Source organism: Phaenicophaeus curvirostris, chromosome 25 (genome assembly GCF_032191515.1).
Source record: "Phaenicophaeus curvirostris isolate KB17595 chromosome 25, BPBGC_Pcur_1.0, whole genome shotgun sequence".
In the NCBI taxonomy this organism is placed as follows: Eukaryota; Metazoa; Chordata; class Aves; order Cuculiformes; family Cuculidae; genus Phaenicophaeus; species Phaenicophaeus curvirostris.
The window spans coordinates 5,776,700-5,783,037 of record NC_091416.1 but is presented as its reverse complement, the minus strand read 5'-3'; the positions used below and the strand labels follow the sequence as shown (position 1 = coordinate 5,783,037).

Below are 6,338 nucleotides of genomic sequence, written 5' to 3'. Positions count from 1 at the left end.
CATCCCATCTCTTTGCAGTCCCTGCCCCCTCTCCCTCCCTGGACCACTTGCCCTCCCTCTCCATCCTCATCCCTGCACCCCAGCTTTCCCCATCCCGTCTCCTCGCACTCCCTGCCCTGTCTCCCCCCTCCCCGGCAGAGGGGGGTCCCCTGGCTCCCCGCCCCCTGCAGTTCCCCCTCCCGCCGCCGGGGACCCGCAGCGGCTGCCGGAGCGGGGCCGGAGCAGCCGCGGGCAGAGCCGCGCCGCCCAGCCCAGGTAGGAGCCGCCGCGGGGAGATGGGGGGGTGTGGGGGGGGGAGGGTCGGGCATCCCCGGCTCCGGCCGGAGGGACCCAGGGAAGGTCGGGAAGCGTCCCCCCCGCGATGTCACCGTCCCCTCCCGTGGGATTCCAGACCCGGTCCCCGGGCAGAGCCGCTCCCCGCCGCTGCGGAGCCGGGGGATGCTCAAGCCCGGAGATGCTGGGAAGCGAGGGATGCTCTGACCCGGGAGATGCCGGGACTCCGGAGATGCAGAGAGCCCCGAGCGTCCTCAGCCCCCGGGGCGGCGGGGTGAGAACCGGAGCCTAAATCCCTCAGCATCCCCGTGGCAGCCGGCAGCGGCATCCCCCGTCCTCCCGGTCCAGGGCAACACTTCCTAAAGGACTTTCCTACAGGGTGTGGATGTTTTGGTGCCCACAGTGTTTTTACCGTAGGAAATGTCACACTTCGGCTGGGAAGAGCTGAAGTTCAAGGAGTGCGGAGAGGTGGGGAGGGGGGAGGCTCTGTATGGCTACAACTCCTATGGATAACCCAGGAAGCATTCCCGGGATGTCTCCAGCATGTGGAGGTGTGGTGGGCAGCCGTACGGGAGCCCAGGAGCTGGACTGGATGCTCCCCGGGTCCTTGGCTGCTGCTGTATTCCCAGCCTGGTGTGTTCCAGCCATAGGCGGTGGGGAAAATGCTGTTTAACAGATCCTGGCTTTGGATTGAGAAGAAAAGGGTCAATGTTCTGGAATGTGTTTTGGTGGAGTTGGGCTTCTGAATAATTTGTTTTAGGACATAGAAGGCATTCGTTGTATGCGCAGAGGTGCAGGCTTGATGCTGACACAGACTCCTTTAATGAACGAGCATCACTGATTCTGGGCAGGGGGGAAAAAACTCCCTGCAGAAACCTCTTCCTAGGCCCAACTTTATTCTCTTCTTCCTGCATAAACTCCGGCATAGCCTGCAGCTCCCACCAGGAGCTCTGCATAAGGGAGAGATGCTGCAAGTGCTGCTCAGCTCGCATCCTCTGTCAGGTTTCTCCCTTTCCCAGCCTGGTAGGGTCGAGACCTCAAGGTTGTATCCTTCGGGAAAGTTAACCTAAGGAGTGTACGGTTAGCTTCGTCTCCCACACGTGCCTCCTTTGTGGTGAGGTGCTCCTTGCTGGAGGACCCAGAGCTTCACCTTGCCTCCCTGGGGGCCTTCTGCTAGCGGGAGATGCTGAGGGACCGCTCACTTCACCACCGCATCCTGGGCAGCATTCCTGATGGAGTGCTGGTGGGCACTGGTTGCCCCATGAAGATTCCTCTGCTTCCCCCAGCAGGAGCCAGTCCCTTCATCTCTCTGAGGTGAGACAGCCTTATTTTTTTTTTCTCCTGGGAAGACGTTCACCAACCAGCCACATCCCAGCTGGATGTGACCGCTGCAGCCAGCTGAAAGCAGAGCCTTCCATGCTTCTCTGGACAGGGAGATGAAGGTCTACGGCGCCGGAGAGCGAGCATCCCCATAGAGTTGCTGGCGTTCCTGTAGAGCTGCCGCCAGCAGCTTGTGTCACCGGTTCCTGGGTGTCAGGACGTGCACACTCACAGGTAGGAGGTGGATGTGAACTGTGCCCAGTGCTTCCCTGCCACGGCTTGCTTCCCTCTTCGTTTCGCACTAGGTTAAAATTGGGATCTGCAGGCAGGCTCCCACCGTGCCAAGGCGTTTTCAAAGTGTCTTGATGTAAGTCTGCGTTAGTATTTATGCATATTAAGCTCTGCGTTTGGAGAGAACCATCTGCGGAGAGAAATAGATGGTAGAGAAATAAATGGTAGAGAAACAGAGGGTAAGCAGCTGAACCTTTCCCTGTTGGTTTCCATTTCAGGGTTTGGCCCGATTAGCAAAGCCTGAAGTTGGGAAAGTTGCTGGGTGGTGGTTTGTGGGTGCTTCATTCCCCCTGTTTGGCATCAATTAGTGCCCTGATAGAGAGCCCTGTGCCTGGGATGGGGGGGAGAGGGAGCTGACAGACTGTGCTGAGCAGGGAGAGGGCTTCAGAGTGTCAGCACAGCAAATGAGAATGCTCTTTTTTTTTTTCTCTTCCCCCTTTAAATGGCCATTTCTCTTAACCCTTTGTGGGGTGGCTCCTGCAGGGATGATGTCTCTGCTCATGGAGGTGGGCACAGGTTGCCTGAGGAAGGTGAACCTTGAAATAAAGGGCTGTGGGTAGCGGTTCCCAGAGCCCTGACTGGGGATGTGAGAAGGGGAGAGAGCGAGGCTGATAAAGGCATCAATATCTCCCTAAAAAGAGTCAGCTGTGAAAGGCTGGCTTTAAAAGGGGGTTTAGAGCTGCTGCCTGCAGCTCTGGGAGAGACACAAGAGACAGTGTTGATGCTGCTGCCTGCAAGTTTCTTGCTGGAGATTTCTTTTGCAAGCTGTGCAAGGAAAATAAGCCAAGGAGTCATGTGGGCTGGCAAAGGGCTAAAGACCCAGATGCCAAGGAGTATGCAGCAATCTGGGGGAGAATGGCAAATGATTCGAGGGAGCTGGTCTTCAGAGAGCTCATCAAAGTGACAGCAAGGCAGGTATGTGCTGTGCTGCCTCCAAATTATGTATTTGAAAAGCAAAGTGTGTCAGGAAATCCCATCCTCACCATAGGGTGGGGGTGGGGGTGTGTGCACTCGTGCTGATTTCTTTGCTTGATGGAACTTAAAGCTCAGTCAGGACTTGGGGAAGATCCTCAGCAAGATGGTAGCAGAGCACACAAGTTGTTGTGGGGAAGCATCTGCCTGCAATGTAGGTTCTCTGCTTTCTGCTACAATATCTGCTCTGACTGTGTTGGTTTAGATTCCTCCTTCTCTGGGAGAAGCCCTGGTTTTGTACCAGAGGAGATCCAGGAAAGCCCTTTGGCTGGAAGTGAAGCTGCGTGGTTTTACTGGGCACACAAGAGAAGCGAGAGATGAGCCTGCGTGAGGAGCGAATGCCTGTGTGAGAGTGGGTGGAAGGATGGGCTTTTGTGTCAGTGGTGGAAGAGGAAGGAGGGAAAATCAGAAATAAGTGTAGAAGGTAGCAAGGGAGAGGAGGAGCATGGGGTGGCAGAAGTGATAAAGGACTGGGAAGGAGTGGATGCTTATCTTAGAATATCTTAGAATCCGATATTGCTGGTCCATACGGACAGAGGAGAACTTGCTCATCCGAGAAACTTCATTTTCCTTGAAGATGGGTTGAGCTGTGGTCAGTATTCAGCCAGGACTAAGCATATGTGGGTGGTTAGTCTCTTTTTAAAGGCTTGCTGATGTGCCTGGGTTGAGGATATTGATTATCGCTGACTTTTGGGGCAGGTCTTCATACTCAGCACTCGTTAGGGTCAGAATGAATTTATTTTTCATGCTTGTAGGCAGGCAGAAGGCGAGACAGCGGTTTCTGCAAGTCTTCTTAGAAAGGTTTTCTGCTCTGGGCAAGAGGCTTCCAAGGCGATACATACAAGGCTGAGTTATCTGTTAATACAAGAAGCCTCTTGCTGTGTGTGAATAGGAGGAACACACTGAAATTGTGGTCTAACAAGACGAGAACAGCTTGAAGGTTGTCTCTTAGATTTGAGGGAATGATACGGAGAAATCAATGGGATAATAGCAACTCCATGATGAAAGCTTTATACATGAATTGAAGACTTGGCTTTCAGCTTTGTACAGAAAAGAGACTCCAGTCTTGCTGCAGAGCCGTGCCTGTGCCCAGGAGACAATGAATTCCAGTTTGCCTGGCTATACCCTCTCAAGGGAACCATTAACATTGTCTGTGGGTTCTCAGTCAAGACAAATGGGGAGTAAAAGAAGTTTTAAAACCTATGAGGAGGTAATGGAGCAGTTTTAAGGATCCCTGTAATAACTTTTCATCTGATCTGTGGGACTTGGCTTGGAAGAACTGTTGGTGGTGTTAATATGGCAGTGCTTTTCACATCGTTCTGGTGGCTGTGGGAGATTTTGTGTGCTACAGTAGATGGGGGAGGTTGCGGTGGTTACTTTAAAGGAAGGTGGAGGAAAATGTAGTGAGGACCAGCTTGAGCAGGTCAGCAGTGAGTGGCTGATGAGTGCACCAGAGCTGGCAAGTCATGTTTCCTGGACCTTAGAATGCTCAACTAGTGTCATAAATGGGTTGGGTTGGAAGGGACCTTAAAGCCCATCCAGTTCCACCCCTACCATGGGCAGGGACACCTCCCACTGGATCAGGGACTCCAAGCCCCATCCAGCCTGGCCTTGAACCCCTCCAGGGATGGGGCAGCCACCACTGCTCTGGGCAACACTGTAAGAAGTGAGCAATGTGAGTAAAGTGAGCATGGGACTCCTCAGGTACTTTTCAACCAGGCATCTGCAGGTGCCTTGCAAGAGAGAGGAGAAAGGAGGCTTAGCTGTGATTTACACAGCTCTGTGGATATCAGCTTCTCTCTAACCGTGCCAAATGGGGGGAGCTGGACCCAGCACAAGCCAGCTGTAATGTTGTCCTGCTCTTTGTTTGCTCATTGCTTTCCTCTTTGCAGGAGACCTTGTTTGGGCTGGGAAAAGTCTCCCTGTGTTTCTGGGGGCAGTGTGGAATAAGGAATGCTGTGTAGGTGGTATCCAACATGGCCAAGCAACAGCAGGACCAGAATTTCTCCAAGTACAGCAGCAGTGAACAGTCCCTCCCTGAGCCCCAGGAGGTATGAGGACCAGTGGCAGAGAGAAGAGTTAGCTGGGGGAAAGGAGAGTCATTTCCCTGTACCCAGGATGTTGAGGAAATCCTCATTTGCAGCAAATTAGAAGTGATTGGATTGTTTAAAGAGACATAATGGAGCAAAGGAAGAAACTTTGGGTGTTGTAAATCAGTAGGGCTGGGGATGGTTCATCTGAGAGCCCTGAAGCAGGTAAAGTGAAGCAGCAGGAGATGTTAACATGAAAGGAACAACTCTCCCTTCTCTCCAGGAAGATACCAAGGCAGGAGCTGAAGAGGTCAAAGGGAACTGTGAGGTACAACAGGAGGAGTTTTGCCAGGCTCTGCCTTTACAGAACTCAAACCTGAGAACAGGGTATTGGTCAGGTGAGTTTTGCTTCTGTTCTGTCACTGTAGCTTACAGGCAGAAGATGGGTAGCTCACCTTCCTAATGCCAACTGCAGCTTGGAAAGCTAATAAAATGAAATGGAAAATGTACAAATGGACCAAATTTATTTGGATTTTTCATTAGATGCAACCGAAAGAGACTATTTTAGGCAATAAATAGCTGTAGGGCAAGGGGTAGAATTTGGTGGCGGCTTTCCTAGCTAAGCTGCGGAAAATAGAAGTGTAACGGAGGAGCCCTGATCAGAGCGCAGATAGGTGATTACATGAAGGCTCCTCACGCTGAGGCTAGGCTTATTTATTATCTTTAATGATCTGGTGGTGGAAATGGATCAGAGCTGGGTTACAGGGAGCGAGTGTACCAACCTAAAAGGTTTGCTTTTGCTGCTAAGCATTTGGAAGAATTAAGAGACAAGGCTGCTGGATTGAGTGTGCCAGTGTAGCAGCAGTCGGGGTCTAACTCAGACCTGAGCAGTACAAGTACGTGAAAAAGGAAAAACCTGAGCGAACAGAGCAGCCACCGATGCTTCTGTGGGATTCTACCAGGATAATGTGCAGGGTGTGAGGTGGTACATGTGGTTTGTGTCTGTTTGGCTTGCAAGGCTAGGTGGCTGCGTGGGAAGGGGAGCTCCAGGAGGTGCTCTGGTGAGGTAAAAAATGATCTCTGTCCCAGGCATTGTGTTGTCCAGGGGCTCTGTGGTGCCCACAGTGCCACAGCAGTAACAGTCAGCTCTTCCCAAAGCTTCTCCCATCAGACTAGGGGTTCATTGCTGCTGGGGCCAGGGTACAGCTCTGGCTGGAGCAGGGCCTCTGGGCATCCAGACGGTGCCAGCATCTGATTGGGCTGGCAGGCTCTAAAATTAATCAAGAGGAACTTTACTGGGAGCTGGTGAGCTCCTCCTTGACCATTTGGTGGGACCTTCCCCTGGATTTTCTGAGAGGATGGATACCACGATACTGATTTATGAGGGAAGAAGGAGCCAAGAGAGAAGCTGTTCATCCACACGGGCAATTCCCTACCCAGATCCACAGCATC

General features: G+C 52.6%; 1 protein-coding gene across 3 annotated transcripts in view; it reads left to right on the top strand.

Annotated features, from left to right (window-relative positions):
* The first annotated feature begins 210 nt into the window (after positions 1-210).
* Positions 211-6,338, top strand: part of GRIK4 (glutamate ionotropic receptor kainate type subunit 4) — a 230,804-nt gene continuing 224,676 nt past the window's right edge. Inside the window, exon 1 of one of the 3 annotated variants that reach the window (XM_069876474.1) lies at positions 211-255. The gene's annotated coding sequence lies outside the window, so the exon portion shown is untranslated. Of the gene's footprint in view, positions 256-1,804; positions 1,828-2,475; positions 2,800-6,338 lie in introns of those variants that run through there. The other 2 variants (XM_069876477.1, XM_069876476.1) reach the window with 2 other exon arrangements.